This window comes from Diadema antillarum, unplaced genomic scaffold (assembly GCF_040938485.1).
Source record: "Diadema antillarum isolate AM-2024a unplaced genomic scaffold, OU_Dant_1.0 seq00001214_RagTag, whole genome shotgun sequence".
Lineage (NCBI taxonomy): Eukaryota > Metazoa > Echinodermata > Echinoidea > Diadematoida > Diadematidae > Diadema > Diadema antillarum.
This window is the reverse complement of record NW_027272006.1, coordinates 497,006-519,308: the sequence shown is the minus strand read 5'-3', so window position 1 is coordinate 519,308 and position 22,303 is coordinate 497,006. Positions and strand designations below refer to the sequence as shown.

At 42.3% G+C, this 22,303-nt stretch overlaps 1 pseudogene; it reads left to right on the top strand.

Annotated features, from left to right (window-relative positions):
- Positions 1-296: 296 nt before the first annotated feature.
- On the top strand, positions 297-11,856 carry LOC139744829 (uncharacterized; annotated as a pseudogene).
- The last annotated feature ends 10,447 nt before the right edge of the window (positions 11,857-22,303 follow it).

The window sequence follows — 22,303 nt, the reverse complement described above, 5'->3', positions numbered from 1 at the left end:
TTGAAACACACAAAATACAGAGTAAAGAAGAAATTCTCCAATTACCATCAGCCATGAATGACTTAGAACTGAAGTGCAATGATGCCATAACAAACATCAGGAATCTGACAGCCAACTTCAACCCAACACTTCATGAACTGGACAATTACAAGAAATAATACAATTTGTACTTTTAGAAAGTGCAAGAACTTACAAGACTCAAAGAAAAACTTGGCAAATGCAAGGACAAACTACAGAAAGTGGACACAAGAAACATCAACAAAAAGCCAAAAAGGGGGGATGAAAAAGTACAGAAAATGAAGAGTGAAAGTGATGACTGGAAGAGAGAGGTGAGCAAGCTTCATGAAGAATTAAAACTCACAAATGACCAGATGAATGAGGCAAAGGATTCTGCAGAGCGCATAAAAAAGGAAGGAGAAGTGGCATCTTGCAGACTTTACAAGAAAGCCTGGTACCACAAGAAGCAGCGAAAGAACCAAGGTCAGTCACATCGAGAGGATGAAAAGAATGCTATACAAGAGCATATAATGATTTTGAGAAGTGGCACACTTCGCACATCAATGAGGAGAAATGTAAGAGGAACCATACCAAGTCGAGCGACGCAATAGAGGCAGCTGCTTTACTGGCATTGTGGGAGAATTCGGTTGAGAAACACAAAATGTGCTACATATGGATGATCAGCGATGGAGAAAGCTCAGCATACAAGGCCATGAGGACTATACGCTGGGAAGGGGAGGATGAACTCGTAGAAAAGTTGGGACTGCATTTAATGTGGCAAAACACATGTACAAAGGGTCGAAAGCATTCGAAAAAACAACAAAGGGCAAACTCTCCGATGGGAAGTTAGTTGGGGGTGGTGCCGGCCGACTGACGCAAAAAATGAGTGAAAGGCTTGGGGAACTTTATCGCACTGATATCAGACAAAACACCACCAATTACAAAGCAGGATGAAGTGAGAGATGCTTGCATTACCAACATGTCAAATGCAGTCTGGTCCACTCTCTACCATGACACTAAACTAGAAGACAACAATGACATAAGTATTGTCCAACACATAGCTGGTGTGTGTACAAAAACACATGACAGATGACAGATGAAAGGTATCATCTTGACCCAATATTTTTAGAATTACTCAAACCAGTGTACAAGAGACTTTCAGACATAAATCTCCTGGAGAGATGTCTACCGGCCCAGATAGCAAAAAATCTGGGGCCCATCTGGGTTTTGTTTGGGCTGTCTGGGACCCATATACCCCAGAAGAAGCCCATATGGCATGCACATGAGCATGCCCACCCGAAACTCACCGAATCCCTCACACACGGGCCCCACATTTGAACAACGTGGGGCCTATGTGTGTTGAAATTGATTGGTTTTCAGTGGGCAGGCCCAGATGGGATACATATGGGTATGCCCACCAAGAACCCACCAGGTTACAGATATGTGGGCCCCACAGTGAAAATATGTGGGATCCATGTGTGTAGGTTTTGATGGTATCTTGGCGGGCAGGCCCAGATGGGATACATATGGGAATGCCTATTAAGAACCCACCAATTCTAACACAAATGGGCCCCATACTGGAATCATATGGGGGCCATGCGTGTATGGTTTGATGGTTTCCTAGTGGGCAAGCCCAGATGGGATATATTTGGGCAAGCCCTTCAAGATCCCACCAAATTCAATACGTATGGGTTCTAATGCGTGTTAGTTTCAGTGGTTTCCTGGTGGGCAAGCTTAGATGGGTTAAAGATGGGCTCGCCCACCCCAACCCTAAATAGTCTCTGTCATATTTGCCTCACATTGAAAATATGTGTGAGCCATGTGTGTTGGTTTTGATGGTATCTTAGTGGGCAGGTCCAGGTGGGATACAAATGGGTATGCCTATCAAGAACCCACCAAGTGTAACACAGATGGGCCCCATATTGGGATTATATGGGGGCCATGCGTATTTGGTTTGATGGTTTCCTAGTGGGCAAGCCCAGATGGGACGGTGCGTCCAATTCTTATGAGAGAGGTGTCAAAAAGTTTTGCTAGACTCGAATGATAAGCTCATGGTGCGATTCATTTTTCTGTTTTGTTCTGTTTTGTTTACTTTTTTTGGGGGGGGGGGGGGATCATCGTGAGGAATGTTTGTGGGATTCCACTCCCCTCCGGCTCCTTTAGGGTAAAGCATGGTGGTATCATGGCTCTTTCACCAATTATTCCTATCTGTACAGAAGAATATATTTGAGCAAAGATATCTGTGCCCTCTATATATACAGTACTGTATTTGTATATGAAAAACAACAACACTTTTCTCCAAAAACACAAATTTTCATGAGCCTGAGTGACGTGCTTGCGCTCTCGTTTCTTTATTCTTTTAGGACTGCCTGCTACATGCTTCTTCATGTGTACATACATGTATTATATATTTGATACAATGTATTTCCACACTTTTGCTTTCAATTCTTTCTTCAATGATACACAAGAGTACAGATGAATTGATCTTTTGCAAGGCAAGGGATTGAATAACTATACTATACATGTTTAGAATCTCATTGAACGACCCACACTAAATGTCATGTGATATATTTGTCAAAGAATGGATCCCCGATTTCCCCATTGTAATTGCAGAGGGCGTAAGAGCCAACAAAGGGATGACAGATGCATCGGACCACGACATAGCAGCGGTGAGTGGTCGCTGGTTCACCAACGCTAGGGACAGGAACGGTGAACGAAAGGCAAGAAATTCCGTCACGCCGCCATCGGCAGAGCAGGTAGAGGATACTGAGACAAAAACACACTATAAAGTACATGTGTTTTCAACCCATTATGGATAACTAGACTTCAAGTTGAAGAGGGAATCCAACTTGATTTGGTTGAGCTAGAAATGTGTACGAGTAATTAATATGTTTTAGTGGTATATGTCATGGTAGAACCAAGAGTTACTTGGAGGAGGGATACCTGATATACAGAGTTTAGTCAGACCTTATGTCGGACCTGTAATTATAAAGTAAAAAAGAATTGCATTAGTTTAAGGGCTTTGAATATGCAAATCCATTTTCTTTGAATTTTGCACTATTCTAACCCACTTAAGTAAAAAATTCAGTCCTATTTGACTTCAGCAAAGTCAACTGTATGGCAATACAGTGTAGTGCATTTTCACAGATTCCTGATATAAAGGGATAACACATGTATTAAAGAAGATTCTTATGTTTTACCTTCAATTCTGAAGTCTTGCCAGCAGAATCCTCATCATGTGTATTTCAGACCTATAATACATTATTTTGTGAAACAAATCAAGTGAATGGCTGTATCAGATATGTTCCAGTGTACTTCTGCAGTAGACTCGTAACATACTTCTTGGGACCCAAGAAATTACATTTGTCATATCAGGGTTGTAGGAAAAAAAATGCATAGAACTCTTTTTTCCTTAACTTGTCAGAATGACTTCGCTATAACAAGAGTTTGTTATACTGTAATATAGTGCTCTTTAAAGCAAAAACCAATTGTAGTCATATTTTTGATTTAACATGATTAATATCTTATGCAACTACAATGTATTCTGATCGCAAAATAATAAGCTAAAACTAAATGTGCGCCAAACCATTTGATTATTGTGCAACTCATGTTAGATTAGATACGTACATTTGATATTGATATGAAGCAGTAAAAATTTTATTTTCTTACTGTGTAGATTTAGAATAATTTCAATAATTTCTTAAGAGGATGACAGAACATGTTCATCCAAGATGTGTGTATTAAAAAGTAGCCCATCTGGGCCATGTAAAATCAGTCCCTTATTATTCCCACATAATGCATCTGGGGCCCATATGATATTGTGATCTGGACTGCTTATGGGCCCTATATGGTTTATATGGAAATTACGTTGGAATGATGTGTAATGACGTAGGGGAACCCGGGGTAAAGTGGAATGCGGGGCAAAGTGAAACACTCTCACTATTTTTTTTTTGTGTATGCTGCCATCTATCGAAAGTCATGTGCCAATAACACTTCAGCGAGGAGGCATCGTTTTAGACCACAGTCGAGGGAATAAGTCAGGAATGTGTACTTCTTACAGAAAATATAGGTTTTCATACATTAAAAAATGATAATATGTGATTATTACCAGGTAAAATCTTGTGCTTATGCCAAATTATCTTGAAAGCCAGATAAATGATGCATGGGCTTAAAGGGGAAATAAACCCAAAACATGAATTCTGCCCACTTGATTGGGTGGTAATGACTTCCCACATTTGCCTAGGGTACATCCATGTATGATTTTTCTAAAGAGAGAAAAATCTGACAATTTGAGAGCCTTGAGTGGGCAAATATGCGTCTCTGCACGGAGCCATTGTTTAGAAAGTGCCGCCCATCGTCGCGGGGGGTGTGACGTCAGTGCGGAGAAGACAGTATCCGCCTCTAATTGGTCAAACGTCATCATCAATATACTCCATGTATTGTTGATTTATTAAATCAATAATGATGGTATTCGTGAGTTTAATACCAATCAAATATATATTGCAAGGTAATATATATTTTTTGTATGATTAATTGACATTTAAATATAAAATTTGATGTAAAATTAACGCAACATATTTTTACTTCTCAAATTGATCACAAGCAGGAACGCAGTTTCACCGAAGAGCTAGTCTATAGATACAAACCCTAGTTTACGTTATCGCTATCAATATTTTCACTGCAGATGCGTGCATTTTCCTATCCTGCATCTCATATTCGCATATCGCGTACTCGTTGATTCTTCTATCTCGCTTACGTCGTGTTACTTTAGTTTTAATTTAGTTTTGGTACCCGCAGCTATTTTTGAGATCGTGAAACTTTGTTGAACGTTCATGCCTCATGATGGATGTGTCGAAAGGACCGACGGCCTATGCTTACGAATCTGTGTTTTCTCAACAGGAACTCGAACGTCGCATGTGTGAGCGTGCAGCTGAGGAAAGCGACGGGACTAGTGACAGTGACAGCGGTGATGATCGGCCAGCTCCCCCGAATCCTCCTGATCGAATGAACACCAGAGACTGGTGCACCTGTGGAAATTGTGAACCACTGGACTCGCCAACACAATGCGTTTGCTGTCACGAAGTTAGAAACTGTGGACAGTTTCTTGACGACACTACTTGTGTGAATTGTGTGACACAAAATGAGGATTTTCAGCCAGTCTGCACTCACAGGGCAGTTCTGAGGACAGCTCTGATCGCCCGCTTAGACTGTCGCGGACATGCGAGAAGACGACTGCCACGAGTACTCGAGAATGTGTCAGTGTTTTAGTTTTCATCATGTTCATTTCCCTTTTTCTTTTTTTTTTCAAATAGGTCTAGATCTATAAATCAAAATGTGTGAGTGCTAGTGGTTTGATAAACACATTCTTTATACTTGAGTTTGGCGCTAATGCATTATCGAATTTTGTATCCATCTAGATCTAGTCTAGAGTTAGATCTTTCTAGTCTCTAGAGTTCTATCTCAAATTTCACCAGACCGAATTCCACCAAAATTAGCTCTCCTTAAGGCTTAATATCTCATTTCAAATCAATCATGTGAATTTAAATCAAATCGGACCTCGAGAAGCATCAAGTTCGACGTTAAGTTAGTTGTTGCTTTTCACTCTCGCCGTCTCGGGCCTCGGCTTACGCCGTCTACATAGATCTAGGGTCTAACACAAAATATGTGTAGAATTGTAAATTCAAGAATTCTTCTTAGATACGATACTGCATTAGCGCCTTTAGTGTCTGCATCTAGTTTGTGCATTGATGAAATAAATGTAATTAATTGTAACTTGAGTCATAAGCTTAAGCATGCATCACACTAATTAATAGACATGGTGAAGCTGGTCATTTGTAATAACTAGCATGCACAGACAAGGTAGGATCATTCACGGTGGTCCTAATAATGCTCATTGACTGCCTCCTTTATTTTAAGAGCATCTACGCTGAAAATTTTCTGTAGTTCTATCTTAAGTTAGAAGTATGTGTGTGATATGATGACTTGCAATTGCATTTTGCTGGCCAGACACCTGAAACTTTAATACAGGTTTTTGTATTGAAACAATATCTACATACAATGTGCAGCATGCTGCTACAGTATGCTTGGCTACTAAACATGAAAGTGATCGTAGTGTACGCAATTATTGAACTGATCAGTTATAACTTTCAGTGATTTTTAATGCAGAATGCAGCTACATGTATGCAAATGCTATGGGATGAATTATTAGATAATAACCTATTTTTTCCTCCTCCCCCCCCCCCCCTTTCTCCTCCCTGCAGTTGTTATCGCTATGCTGCCTATCGTATGTTTACCTATTGGACACATGGCCTATTGGGTAAAGGAGTCAGGGGAGTCATCCCTGCATGCGTGCTGAAGACCATTCGCCAAGCATTTCCTGCTGATGATGGGCGCTATGTCGGCTTCAAGGAAGGTGAAGATGGAGAAGAAGTGCCAGTAATGGAGGAACTTGCAATATGAGCAGCCATCATCTCCACATCAATTCAAACTTTTGCATACAAATACAGTGTATACTCTTCAAACTTGTATACCATTACACATCGTAGCACGGCTAGCAATCATTGGCCCACGTGTAGTGATTCATGTATGGAAAATTTCACTTGTTCAGGGCAAAGTGGATGGGGCAAAGTGGATTGCCATTCCACTTTGCCCCCGTATATTCCACTTTGCCCCAGAAGGTCAACATGATGTTTGTGTTTATTTCTTTGTGTTTTCTCAGATCTTAGATAAAATGGTGAGGGACTGTAAGCGTAAAACTAATCAGCAGAGTTGGTCTGAACCAGCTATGGCAGAAGCAGAGGCTAAAGCATGTGACAGATCAATGAGTCTGGCAGAAGCTGCGCAAACGTACGATGTACCGAAGACTACACTATTTCGAAGAGCAAAGCAGGATGGTGACCCTCAAGACGTGTCAAAAAGGGGTCTTGGGCGGTTTAAATGAGTATCAACGTTTAGGCTATTCATTGTTCAGTTGCGTTTCTCTCATAAAGTTAGCAAAGAATAAGCTCTGCCAATTTCGAGGTTTTTTTCGTGATATTCTTATTATTTTCCCTTTTTTTTTTTTACTGATTTGGCATGTCAGATAATGTAAGATAATAAAAGATAATATGAATTAGTAAAATCTTGGCTGTGTAGTTCTTGATTCTGTTTGTTGATACAATAATTATCATTGTACTATCTTTGGCGTAATATTAGTTTTATGATTACACTAAACCTATATTCTTTGTTTCTTTTCTTCTCCAGGTCTGTCTTCACTGCAAAACAAGAAAAGGAGCTGGCAGACTTCATCCTATTCATGGAGAACCAGTTATTTGGGTTAACCAAGGAGGATTTCCAAAAGCTGACCTACCAATACGCTGAACACAACGGTATAGCAAACCCTTTCAATCAGGAGCTGGAAATGGCAGGAGAGGATTTTGTGTATGGTTTTTTTAAGCGGCATGGTAACCTCTCGTTGCGCACCTCGGAGGCAACATCGGCAGCAAGGGCAGCAGGCTTTAACAAAGTTGTAGTGGCACGATTTTTCAACTTGTTGGAGTCACTCCATGATAAACATCACTTTGCTCAAGCCGTATATATAACGTAGATGAAACTGGGTTCATGACTGTTCCCAGTAAATCTTCAAAGATCATTTCGCTGAAGGGGAAAAAGCAAGTCGGCGTGCTTTCTTCGGCAGAAAGAGGCACTCTTGTGACAGCAGAGATCTGTTTCAATGCTCTGGGCAACTACATTCCACCATTACTTGTCTTCCCTAGAAAGAATGAGAATCCTCTCTTTGAAGTTGGAACACCACCGGAAACAGTTATAACGTGTCATCAGTGTGGGTGGATGCAGTCAGACATATTTGCTCAGGATAGGTTCAATCATTTCCTACATCATGCCAAACCCACATCTGAGGATCCTGTCCTTTTGATACTAGACGGACATGCAACACATACCAAGAATGTTTGTTTCATAGAAAAGGCCAGAGAGAATCATATCCATGTACTCGTCATTCCTCCTCACACATCACATCGCCTACAACCCCTCGACGTCTCCTTCATGGGCCCATTAAGCACATACTATGAGAAGGCAGTCCGTACATGGCTGAGAAACCACCCAGGGAAATTTGTCACCATCTACCAAGTTGGTGCTCTCTTTGGTGATGCATACACCAAGGCTGCTACTTCATCTACAGCTATCAGTGGTTTTGCAAAGACTGGGATATGCCCTGTTGACGCAAACATCTTTCCTGATCATGCATTTGCTGCCGCAGAAACCACTGATATCCAAATCGACCAGGGCCCAACTATTTTAGGCCAATCTAATGCTGCACCACCAACACATGTTCCTTCTGCTAGTGGAACCCAAGACCAGGTCCCATCAACATTAGGCCAAGCTAATACTGCACGACCATCTCTTGTTCCTTCTGCAAGTGGAACCAAAGACCAGGTCCCATCAACATTAGGCCAAGCTAATACTGCACGACCATCTCTTGTTCCTTCTGCAAGTGGAACCAAAGACCAGGTCCCATCAACATTAGGCCAAGTTAATACTGCACGACCATCTCTTGTTACTTCTGCTAGTGATACACATGACAAAGAACCAACGTTGGCGGCGCACTAATTTAACCGGCGTATTTTGGAGCGATTTGCAGTCAACCCCACTTCCGATTGCAGGTATCGCTCCGTGCGCTATTATGCATGCATGCACGCAGCAAGCAGCGGCGCAGCTAGCGTCCCACATACTTATTCATCGCTTTCGTTGCATTAACACGTACTTATACTTACTCGCATTTCGTCTGACCCTATTGAGTCTTATTTCACTGCAAATTCACCGAATTGGAGAATCAACAGTGAGAATTTTGTGTAGATATCAGCATGGTATTCTTCTGTGAGGCGGCCATGTGTTGGTCGCATGATGTGAAGAGGAAGAATCCAGCGAAATACCCCTGGATGAGGAAAATCAGCTGGGTAAAATTCCCAAAGGACAAGAAAAGCCAAGGGACTTGGAAGAAGTTGCTACGTCGCAAGGACACATTTGAGGTGACCAGGAACTCACGTTTATGTTCCAAACATTTTGATTCTGAACAGTTAAATGGTGATGGAACTGCAAGTGGAGAGCCAAAGTACTTTTTCTGGAACGATTTTGGCTTGAAAAGGTAAAATTTGCGTGACCGATGTTGAGCAGACGCTACCGATGCAAGTGAAACTGTGCGTTGGCGTGCAGTGCATTGCAGTGCAGTGCACTGCGTACGTAACGCGTTGGCGATAACCGGAAGTTAAGCTGACTGCATAAAAGCCAGGATGTTGATTGCGCAATGCATTCTGGGACGATATTTTGCTATATGCGATATGGAGAATTGATTTGCAATTGATTGCATATACATTTTTGTACGTCAAAATGGCAGCTGCTGATCCTGTTCCTGTGAGGAGCGTTCCTGATAGAATCAATCCCTTTGAGCATCTATCGGCCCAAAAATTCAACAAGAAATACAGATTTTCGAAACATGAAGTTAGAGCGATTGCTGACATGCTTAACGATGGTGACCTTGACAGGAAAACGCGAAGGAGCAAAGCTCTTAGGAAAGAGCTGCAGATTTGCATAGCATTGAATTACTTTGCGAAGGGGTCAATCTTCGATGACATTGCAACCAATCACAATGTCGACTGCTCCACTGTATCCAGATGCGTACACTGTGTGGCTCAAGCACTGTGTAACATCAAGAAACATGTGAGTATGTAAATAATCTACAATATATTCTAAATAATAATAGAACTAGACATCTATATCGATATCTTGCAAATACAGTAGATTGCACATGGTGGAATATGTGCACAAATAAACTAGCACTAGCAGCCATCTACTGTTAGGGACAGTATAAACGAGCTTCAAGTCCAAGCTCAGAATGATCACTGGAAGCAGAGTAATTAGCTGAATTAGGCATAGACATAAACATAACCCAATGTAACCCGATCCAGGTCGCGAGAGAAATCAACAAGATCGCCGATAAGGTTGAGGAAGTCAAACGCAAGGCAAAGCACTTCGTTATCAAAGGCAAGAATCCGAAACAAGTTAAAGCACTCCTAGGTATCACCAGTTTCTGCAATTGTGCAGGGAAGACCGCAAACTCAAACAGCGACCATCCACCAACAATAGGAGTCATCAAACGAATTCCAACAAACTTAACAGAAAAAGATTTAGAGTCAGAGCTTTCATCCAAGGAGTCACTGAAGCAAAACGTATCAACAAACGTGAACAAGGAGTTCTAAAACCCACCACTGTAGTAACTTAACTCTTGCCTCAAGCAACCTGACCCCAACTGTAAGCATTGGTTTTGAAATTTTCCCTGTTACAACATACATACCGCCTGTCACCAGATGCTTTAAATGTCAAAGATTTGGCCACGGCCAAGAAACATGTCGTTTCAAGATTAGATGTGTGCGATGTGGCGACAGTGACATATTAGACTCATGCCCCAATAAAGAAAGCCCGAAATGTCTGAAATGTGGAGGTCCTCATAGTGCAGCGTATGCCGGATGCCCACACAACAAGAATGCCCGCCGAATTCAAAACCACAAGATCATAAACAAACTGTCATATGCAGAAGCCGCAAAACAAATTCAAGAGAAACAGAAACAACAACAAGTCCCGGCTCCCATCAATCCCCAACAGCAACTTCAACCCCAACCATTCATCCCCACTAATCATCAACCAACTCCACCCCTACCTCATCTAACATTCCAGGTCATAACCATGGAAGATCTCCTCGAGGTAATGGAGGACTTGCGAGTATTCGACGCAGAAGATCCAGCAGGGGGGGGGGGGGGGAGCCGCAGGACTCAGTCACTGAAAAAGGGGAATTCGTGGAGGCAGAACAACAAGAATTTGGTGGACTTAAAAACCCAGAGGACATCAAGACATGTCCTTGTCCCCATATTTAAGGAAGCTGCGCTGAAGCTAAAGTCTGATGACTTTTGCAACGGGGCAGAAATGGGCAGCCAAGTTATCCAACTAGCGGATGGCATCGATTTGTCATCCAAGGCAGCCATGGAGTCGGTCAAGAGCATTGTGGAGGATATCATTGATATCATCAGTGCTGCAGGAGACAGAACTGTTGGCCCAGTGGCCAACACATACATCCTGACAAGGTTCGAGAGGTACAGGGATGGGGAACGAGCAGCCCACCTCTTCAAGGAACTGACGCTCAATCCGCAAACCCTCCCTTGCCGCTTTCTGCAGCAGTACCTTCTGCGCACCATGCTGGAGAAAGTCATGAAGCGTTTACGTGGAGAAGAGGCCATACCCGAGCAAGGTATGGATCCATTTTCGGTTCATGACGAGCAAGTATTACGTTACGTTGCCGGCTACATCCCGTATGCCTTGTGCAAGAGGTATGGCAAACTGAAATCAGAGAGTGCACAAGCAGTAGCAGCATTTCTGAAGAAGTGGAGAAAGGCAGATGATGACCACACAGAATGTGATACATTCCTACAGTACACATCAGTTTGGCTAACTTTCCAAAACAGAGGGGGACTGTTCATCGTTTCTGATGATGTCTACAAACTTTTCAGGTCCTTCGAAATCGAAACAAGGAGGGTGCTCACACTTGGAAATGGCGAAGCAGAGGGATTGAAGGAACGAATGATCAAGCAGATTGCGGACAACATTCTGGTGCAGAATATGTGCAGCAATGTTGCAGGCAGTCTAGAGCCACATTTGTCCAAGCCTCTCCTCTCAGTAATCATCAATTACTGGGTGAAAATACGAATTTCTTCGTATGTCAAGTGCTACCTGTCATCACTCAGGAGAGAGGCAAGAATCTCCGCGGGAAGGAAGAAGAACTTGAGAAAAGAACTGGAAAAACAATATGAAAAGTAGATATGAGCATGAATACATGATGTTGTATACATCTCATGCAAGGAACGAGCTGGAAGGAAACCCCTGGGAAGGGTAATACAGAGTTATGGTCATTTACTACTGATAATATGTGCATTACATTCGCAAACCAGTTATGCTTCTTTTTTTTTTTTTTGATAATGCTATTGTTGTCAATTTACTTTAGAATCACAATGGCTGGAGAGCCAGTAAAACTGGATCATCCTTTATCAACTAAATCCCCTAAGCTTTTGCCAACCTGCACTCAAGTTAAAATCAACTCCTTCCAACCCACACAAATTTTAGAATATTTGAATGCCTTTGCAGTAAGGAACATAATTCCTATTCACAACCAAGTTGAAAAATTACAGCTTGAATGAAAACAAAAAATTTCAGTCTCTCCTTTGAATTAACAACCATCGCAAGCAATACCATGGAGGCAGTCATCTTTTTCCCCTTGATTCCTGCAATCTGGGAGGTTACTGCGACAAATAAAAAAAATCTGGTATGCTACCCAACAGCTGAAGGTGGTGCTCCGCTTGTTGGGCGTTTTGCACCCCACACTCAGATCTCCCAAGCTACAACAGTGATGGCATGTAATATTTGTTTGTTGCTTTGCCATAGGCAAAATTGTGCTAGACATTGTTGTGTTTGTATTGGACAGGGTAGTGTCATATAAACTGTGTATTTTTACATCAAAAGAAGGATAGTTCTGAACTCAGTGCTGTGATTGCTAATGACAGTTTGCTTCATAATTGATTGCACGAATTGTGAGGGACTGCAAATCCTCAGCATGGGTGAGGAAATCTTCCCCCTTCAGCAGCAAGTAGAAGAGGAGGAGGAAGAGCAAGAAGGAGTGACCAGATCAGGCCTGCACAGAGAGGTGGAAAAAGAAGATGCTGCAGCTTCTAGGTTCCACATCATTAAGGAAAGTGAGCTGCTGCGCCTCGTGGAAGCAATGCAAAGTTGTAGGATTCGACCTGCGAGCTGGGGTAGACTCGGCAATTTTTTGTCCATGTATTACACAAAGGCAACTCTGCACCAGCAATTGGTGGGTGAACTTCCGGTAAGAGCGCGCGAAATCTCGCCTGTACACAGATGGGCACAGTGGCGATTATGGCGATGAGCATTATAAACATGGATTAAACGTTGTAGGCATAAACTAGTAACATTACAGATCCATGACGTAATGTCACCTATTGTACATGTGGCTACATACACTTACCATGCACAGATTCAAATACGTACACATACTGAATTGCACTGACCTTTGTTGTAAATAAATCACACATGCACAGTACACGTACATACATGCAGACTCCCATCTTGCATGCAATCGTTGCTCTCTTCTCGAACTGGCATGCTCTCTTCTCAAATTTGTGATTGTTTTATAGCATTTGTTGATCTCTCGAAACTGCTGTGATTGTGGACTAGTTGTTGAAATGCCTACGGCAAAGCAGAAGACCAAGGGAGTGGAAAGGCACGATAGTGGAAAGAGTTGGGGGACAGAGGAGGAGGACATATTGGTCGAGTGCTGGACGAGAGCAGAGATGCGAGATAAACTGGACGGCACTGTCAGGGCAGTACTGGCCCATGAAATTATAGCCACATATTTGAGAGAGAATGGGTACGAGCGAAGCTATACCTCCATTCAAAATAAAATAAAAGCTCTAAAAAGAAAATACCAAGCAACCCTTAGGTCGAACAAAAGAAGTGGTGTAGGGAGGAACAGTTTCAAGCATTATGATTATATAAGTGAGAGAGGGTCAAGCAGAAAGGTAAAGCCCCAACAGGTGTTTGATTTCACGTTGGCTTGCCTTGGCGTGGGGACACTGTAACCAGGCTGCAGTCTATATATGTTGCAGTGGCTTTCTGTGGATGTTACTGTGAATTTGGTGTTATTTTGCCCCTTTTTCACATCCTACAGTGTACACTGTAAGTGTCAAAACCATCACTTGAGATGGGGCAAGGCAAACCTACTTCATCCTACAGATCCAAGAAGAGAAGGTTTCAAGGCAGCAGATATACACAGGAGGCCAAGAAGGAATCAGAAGCTGCAGTCCCACCCATAGAGAAAAGAGGGAGTGATTGTGAAGCTGAAGTATCACAAGCGACAGGCACACCCAGGTTGCAAAGTGGATTCAAGAAAAAATATCCAGAAATAGACCACTGCTACGACATGTGGCACATTGCAAAAGCACTCCAGAAAAAAAATGACAGCACTGTCCAAGGCTGAGTGTTGTGATGCAGCAACACTCAGGGGAAGCCTTCCACCATGTGCTCCTGCGCTGGTGCCCAAAGATGCAGGCATACTCATACACTGGTATAAAATGCAGGTTGCTGCTGGCAGCACTGCATTGGAATGAAAAATGCAGATTTACACCATACGTAAAACTGCATTGTGATGGTTCCACAATAAATATGTAGCATCTGAGCAGGTTGCCACATTAAATACGAAAGATTTGGAGGCAGTAAACTCGATAAGTGTAGAAGTGTTGCAAATTAAGTTCAGCCTGAGAAGGCCAGAGGACAGCAGAAAACAGCCAATGACAAACAGACACAGGACTATTCCCTTTGTGCTAGTGAATGGGTCTTTCAAGCAAAGATAGAAATTGTTATTATTGAAAAAAACAAATGTTATCTATGTATGCGGGTGTTATTCATGTTCATTTTTTTTTTTAATGTATCATCTGTATTTCTCTAAATGCGTGTATTTGGTTAGTTTGGATTTTCTTCTTATGTTTTCGACTTCAATTCGACTTTTATTGTATATGTTTTTATAATGGTGGCAGCTGTTCATATTTTTTTCTTTTTTTGCTGTCTCCACATTTTTTGTCAATATGAATTTATATTATCTGTACCTTAGTCTCAATGTTTTCTATCTGACATTGGAATGAGATAAATACAAACTGAACGAAGAATTAAAAGAAGCTAGATTGTGTGAATGCAAAAGTATTTGAAGTATGATTTTATCTTTTGACATTCACAGCACCAGCAGAGAGGTGATTTTTTTTTCTTTCATTTTTTAGTAGACTGCCTCATACAGCTTCATGTGGTTACTAGTGTTTGCTACATCACACCTGTATACAATTATTTTACACTTGTTTTGAAATGTAGTGGTATTACATTTTGTGTTGGGCAGTGGTCTATCTTTATTTTTTTTATATGTTGTAAATTGATCTTCAAAGTTCACTGAAATGTTAGTTTCAGTATTGATGTCCTTAGAATTTGAGTTTTCTGGAAGTACGTTGCAAATAATGTCATATCATGCTGCAATAGTGCATTTATGTTACCATAAATTGTTGCTTTCTATCAGGACACTGAGGTGATAATTCAATTTGGCAGGGGCGAATGCAAGTTGCTACATCAACACAGCCTGATGGGCTAGAGAGCATGAACCTGGTGCATTTTAGTTCTGTAAGCGTTACTCCCTGGCCAGGCTTTTGTTACACATACTTTACATTGCAACTGTACCCCTATTTTATCTTTCACTTCTCTGCCTGTTTCCCCCTTCAACAAGGTAAGAGTCTTGTAAATTTAGACCAATTAGGCTCTAAGCTCTAATTGGGATGGACGGCCTGCACACCAAACAAGGCCAGTCCAAGAGCACCCGCAGGAACTGTTTCCCAACCAAGTGGTGGCATTGGGACACCCAACAGAGTACCCCCAACGTTCTCCCGATCTGACACCCCTAGACTTCTTTCTCTGGGGGTTTGTGAAGAGTCAAGTGCATCGACCACCTTTCACGGAGACCCTTCAAGTACTCTTAGAGCACGTTGAAGCGGCCAGGAGGGGTGTCTGCATAGAACTTATCATCCACTCAGTTAGAGACGCGTACAGACGCACCAGACTCTGTATTCAGTTGGAAGGGGTGCAAGTGGAAGGAAGAGTTTAGAGATCTAGTTTTATCTCGGATAGTGTTTTGAACTGCTTTGAATTATAATTTGCATGTCTTTATCAATTTTGGTTATGATTCCTTTTCTGCCTAGAGAAGCAAACGCAACAATTTCATCCGCTGGATCCCAGCATCCAAGTGCTGTGTGCCTTTGGCTATTATGCTACAGACAAATTGCTGTCTGATAGGGAAGAGATTCATCACATAAACATACCAACAGTGTTGGGAACAGTACGGGCAGTGGCCCAGGCCCTGATACGGAAGAAAAACGAGAAAAGAGTATTGAAAATTTAGACCAATTGGGCTCTAAGCTCTAATTGGGATGGATGCCCCGCAAGCCTAGTCCAAGAGCATCTGCAGGAACTGTTTCCCAACCAAGTAGTAGCATTGGGACACCCAACAGAGTACCCCCAACGTTCCCCCGATCTGACACCCCTAGACTTCTTTCTCTGGGGGTTTGTGAAGAGTCAAGTGTACTGACCACATTTCACAGAGACCCTTCCAGTACTCCGCGAGCGTGTCGAAGCGGCCCTGAAGGGTGTCGGCAGAGAGCTTATCATCCGCTCAGTTGGAGACATGTACAGACGCGCCAGACTCTGTATTCAGTTGGAAGGGGCGCAAGTGGAAGGAAGAGTTGAGAGATCTAGTTTTATCTCGGATAGTGTTTTGAACTGTTTTAAATTTTGATTTGCATTTCTTTATAAATTTTGGTTATGATTCCTTTTATGCCTATGAAAATCATGTCAAAGCATAAAGTGCACTATTAATAGATATCAACATCATTGTAGTAACATGACCTTAAATGGTCAGCTCAAGTTGACAAAATGTTAAAACAGGCAAACATGAGACTCCACACGCTCAGGAATTCTGAAGGGCTTTAACCTGCCTACAGTGCATTTAGTTAACGTTTACACAGTATATGTCGGGCCAGTCCTAGAATACTGCGCCATTGTTTGGAACTCAGGTTTGACAAAGAAACAAAGTGAAGAAATGGAGAAGATACAAAAACATGTATGTCGTCTAATGCTCGGCCCCTCATTTGTAAATTACCCAATACATTGCCTGTTTGTGATTTATCAAAGTTATGTCAACGCCGTCTAAAATTGTGTCAGAAATTTGCAGTTCAGTTGTATTACCCATGATCATGATCTGCTCCCGCCTACCAGAATGGAAACACATATACGTAATTTACAGAGTAAAAATGTGTTCAGTGGGTTTAAGTGCAGAACAAGTCATATGTATGCTTTCGTTCCTGAGCATATCATTTGCACAAAGTTTCCCAAAATCTGTTCCAGAGCATCACCAGTTTCCATTTTTTTAAAACAAATTTTGCCATTCCAAAGACCACCATTTTCGAAATTCGCTCCAGAGAATCGCCATTTTACATATGTTGGTGAACCTTGCTGCTCCGATGACTATCCATTTTCCGAATGCAGCCTCATGGGTAGGAAGCGGACTAGATCGCCAGCACGTAGATGCAATTTAGAGCAGCATTTTCACTCTCAAATTGGGTCAAAATGGCTGCTAGCTTGTTTTGGAGCGCCTCATTTTCACGCTCAAAATGGCTCAAACTCGTTCCAGAGACCCTCATTTTCATGTTCAACCGCTCAGGTTTCCGTTTTGGAGGCCCTGCATTTTTTTTTCTTGCTGCAGCACATACCTACCAAAATTTGGGGTGAGGAGGGTGAGTACAATTTTACATGCATAATGCAAAATTTTCATTGCAAATATCTATGAGTGGAAGAATCGATCATGACGGAAAACCAAGCGTAGCAATTACAGTACAATGACCCGGAGACAGTTGTGGTCAACCGACTACACAGAGTATGAAAGCTTTCCTGGAAGGAGATCGTTGGAGGAGAGGAAACCACTTATGAAATATGAAAGAGCATTGAATTTTATGTGGCATTCAAAGTTTTTGTGACAAAAATCCGTTTAGAAATGGCTGAGAAAAGCAAAAATAAGTCGTCCGATAAAAGTGTGGGACCCACACTTTCTTGCGTGAAACGACCGTACAAACATGCACCTCCCTCTACTGTTTGAATTTGACTGCACTGGGCTTGAGGCTTTTTCAACCGTAATCATCCGCACACGCAAGCCACACGGCTTGGTCTGGGAGGTTGACCTTTTCACCTCAATCTGACCTCTGTGAATTTGGGAGAGAAAGTGTGGGAGTGTTGCGTAATCACGGGTGCGTCGTCGATCGTTCGGTTTGTTTACCCCATGAGCTTAGAGGGGAGTAACTCTGATCTCCCTGCTGCTGTTTCCTTCAAAACAAAAATGGACGCCGAAGAGGTGAAACCGAACAAGAGAAAGACGTACTTTGAATCTTATGATAGAAAGCGAGGAAACACTACGAAGAGGATACGAATAGGAGTAAAAACTCACGAGTGGGCAAGATGCCGTAGCGACCTAGGATTCAAAAGGGACGACCAGCTCGCAGAATTTTTGTTACAAAAGTGAGTACTGCGTACTATCAAAATAGTAGAGGAGAGGAGAGGAGTTGCCTCTTAATGTGCCTTCTGCCGACGAGATGTCAAAACTAGAAAGTGTTCTAGAAGAGTATAGACTGTCACTGCTCAATCACGACCCGGACCACATTTACTGTGGAGGAGACATCACTTCAGGTCTACCGAGGAGCACGTTAGAGAAGATCGTGACAGAAAGCATAGTAATGTATCCATTTCACTCATTTTGTGAAGCGTTATGCATTCCCCAAACATAGACATAGCTGAACAGTATGGCCAATACTATGCACTGTCCTTGAGAGACCGCCTTCAAAAACAGAAACAGTAACTGCATTGATAACATGTGGATGCATTCAGAGTAAACTTCTGAACTGGTTTGCATACTCTACATACATCAACAAGGTACATTCTGTGTATTAATGTGTGGATACCCCACGGAGTCGAGAGAGAGAGCGCTGTCAGTGCTGGCCAGAAATGAGATGTCCAGACACCGGGGTAATAACAGTATGTATGCGCTTTGAGCACTCTATTAAAGGGATAGTATAGTATTGGTGGAGATGAGAATTGGGCTATTAACTTTTTGTGAGATACCAAGAAAACACTTATGAAAAAGTATAGAGCATACCATTTAAAGAGGAATCCAAAGTTTATTTGATGAAAATCAGGTTTGGAATGACTGAAGCATCCAAAAACAAAGTAAAACAAAGCGATGGTAATAAAATGTGGGTCCCAAACTTTATTGAATTGCTCTGTTTTGGATATCTCAGCCATTTCAAAACCAATTTTCATCAAATAAACGTTGAATTCCTCATGGAATCACATGCTCTTTCATATTTCATAAGAGATTTCTCATTATCTCACCAAAAAATGTTAGAAACCTGAAATTAGATCTCAACCAAAACTGTACGATCCCTTTAAGTGGATTTAGTGCGATATAAATTCATATCATTATTATTACAATAATGTACACATAATGCCTAAATCTCTAATTCTAATACTGAAAATCAAGTAATCCATACCTGCTCAATCACCCAAAGTAAGAAAAAAAAAGCATAGAGGGGATAATGTTGCGACCTGAATTTTCACTTTGTTGTAGCAGGAATTTTGTTATAACCTTGTTTGTTATAACAAGAGTTCACTGCATTCATAGAGAAACTTGTTGATATTTTGCTTTTTTGATTATCTTAAATCAGCTGTGTATTTATATCTGATGCATACAATAGGCATGTCCGCTTACTGTTTACTATCATTGTTGAATGTCTGATATTCATTGTATACATCGGTTGGATCATGCTTATTGTAGTCAACAGATTTAACTCTAGTCAAGGGGAGGGCCTTTTTGACCCCCCTGTCATTTTCTTCATTGTGCATCTAGTCTGATTGGAATTTCTAAATCCAAATCCAAACATTCCCCCTGATTCATAAAAAATTTGTACATTCAGATTTTCAATGAATTACATTTCAAGAAAAATGGTCTGATTTTTCATTCCCGACTTGTCTTATAATTGTGTCAATTTTCAAGTCAACCGTTCAATTCGTTGCCGAAATTTGAAAGGGGGGGGGGGGGGGAGAGAAAAAGCCCCCAGAATTTATGCAACTTATTCTTGGGAATTGTTTTCTTCCTTGTGAGAGCATAAATCAACTTGATGGCCACAGATGAAAATGCAGATGAGGATGCTCCATGTGCCATCCCTGAATACGTGCCAGCCCTCACCCATCTGTAAGTAGCAAGAATAGTGCTATTGCACACAATGATAACATTATGCAGCATAACTAATTTTGTAAGATGGCGAACAATTCAGACGCATAGATCTGTATGCATATGAAATCAGTATAACCTATTCTCATAACATTAATCACATTATTCACAAACCTGACTTAGTCCTATCTTGCCTGGGCTATTTGGGAAGGTGAGCCCCCCCCCCCCCCCCCCCCCCCCCACCCTTATCAGAGCTCGACCACGGATTGCGCGATCGCCATGAAGTATCGAAGAGAGTGAGACTGAGAATGATAACAGCACATTCACTGATTACTCTTTGTAATCAAAAACTTTGATTTGAAGCTTGACGTAAGGACATTAATAGAAGCCATAGATTTGGGCCCAGAAAGCAGAAAAATGTGAAGGACTGAAATTCAAAGGCAAGGATCAACTTCAATTAACAATCAAATCTAACACATGAATTAAAAAAACAAGGCAAGTGCCATAATGTGCCTCGCCCATTCGCTTCCAAGAAATTGTACGCAAATGGGATATAACAGCTAAAAAAACAGATAAAAAGAGATATAAAAGGGCAAAATTTATGACCCATAATAGAAACGTGCCATAAAAACTTATCATTGGGCCCTTAAAGTTCGTTGACCCCTGCCTGTGACCTTTAAACTTGTGGTGACTATCCACTCCCCAAGGGACATCTACCATCCAAGCATGGTCACAAACGGACCTATGGATCAAAAGTTATGACCCATAATAGAAACATGTTATAAAAACTTAACATTGGGCCCTTAAGTTCGTTGACCCCTGCCTGTGACCTTTGACCTTGTGGTGACCAGCCACTCCCCAAGGGACATCTACCATCCAAGTTTGGTCACAAATGGACCTATGGATCAAAAGTTATGACCCATAATAGAAACGTGCCATAAAAACTTAACATTGGGCTGTAAAAGTTCATTGACTCCTGCCTGTGACCTTTGACCTTGTGGTGATCATCCACTCCCCATGGGACATCTACCATCCAAGTTTGGTCGTCTCAGGTCCATGAAATTGAAAGTCAAGATCGAGAAGTGCCACCTGTTCAAGAAGAAATTGAAGCATCTGGGTCATATGGTCGAGGAAGGTGGAATATCTCCAGACCCAGAGAAGGTGACAATTGCCAGCAGTGCATGCTTGCCAAGGCAGGAAAGAAGCTCCATCCCAAGATGGGATAACTCATTGCTAAGGAGCCACTTGAGGTCCTGGCGATGGATTTCACTGTACTTGAGTCCAGCTCCAGTGGGTAATAGAATGTGTTAGTCCTCACAGATGTCTTCACGAAGTACACGCAAGCCACCCCAACGAAGGACCAGCGGGCCAGTACTGTTGCCAAAGTTCTTGTACAAAGCTGGTTTGTGCGGTTCGGAGTCCCAAAACGCTTACACAGTGATCAGGGTAGGAATTTCGAGAGTAGCATCGTGAAGGAGCTCTGCCAGCTGTATGGTGTGCATAAGACACGGACCACACCGTATCACCCTCAGGGCAACGCCCAGTGGGAGAGGTTTAACAGGATGATGCATGACCGCCTTCGCACCCTTCCCCCAGAAAAGAAGAAGAAATGGCCATAGTATCTGCCAGAGTTGGTGCATGCCTACAATTGCACTCCACACTCTTCAACCGGATATTCCCCATACTACTTATTCTTCGGTAGGGACCCTGTACTGCCTGTGGATCACCAGCGTGGGCTGATGGATTCAGCTCCCTCCAGTGAAGAGTTGACGTCTCTCCATCATAGCCGATTGCAGACCGCATTCGACATAGCACAGCGGATAACAGAGAAGGAAGCTCTAAGACGTCAAGAGAGAGTTAACAGAGTGGCAAAGAACACAAGCCTTGCGATCGGAGCGAGGGTATTCACTCGGAACAGAGTTCCAGGTAGGAACAAGATACAAGATGTCTGGATTGACGTACCTTACAAGGTGGTGGCAAGACCCTTCCCTGAAGGAAACGTGTACGTGGTGGAGCCCCTTGATGGAAGAGGCAGTCAGAAAACAGTACACCGTAGAGACTTGCTTGACACCCGAACCTTGGTGGAACATACATGTATCAATCCAGGCCAGGCTGATGTAGTCTCTTCACCTAGCACACCAGATGTCAGCTCTGCCAATGAACAAGGTCAGCTTGAGGTCATTTTCCATGTCAATCCCACTAGCACTAACTCCATGGCACAGAACCCAACCATTACTTCCGAAAATGCAGGGGAGCAGACCCTGCAAGATGACGAGGCAACTGAGGGGCAGCGTAGTGATGGTGAAGATGCCCCTGCAAATGAATCTACCACACCCATGCAAGATAATGAGGATGCTGTTCCCCAGCTGAGAAGATCGAGGAGATTCC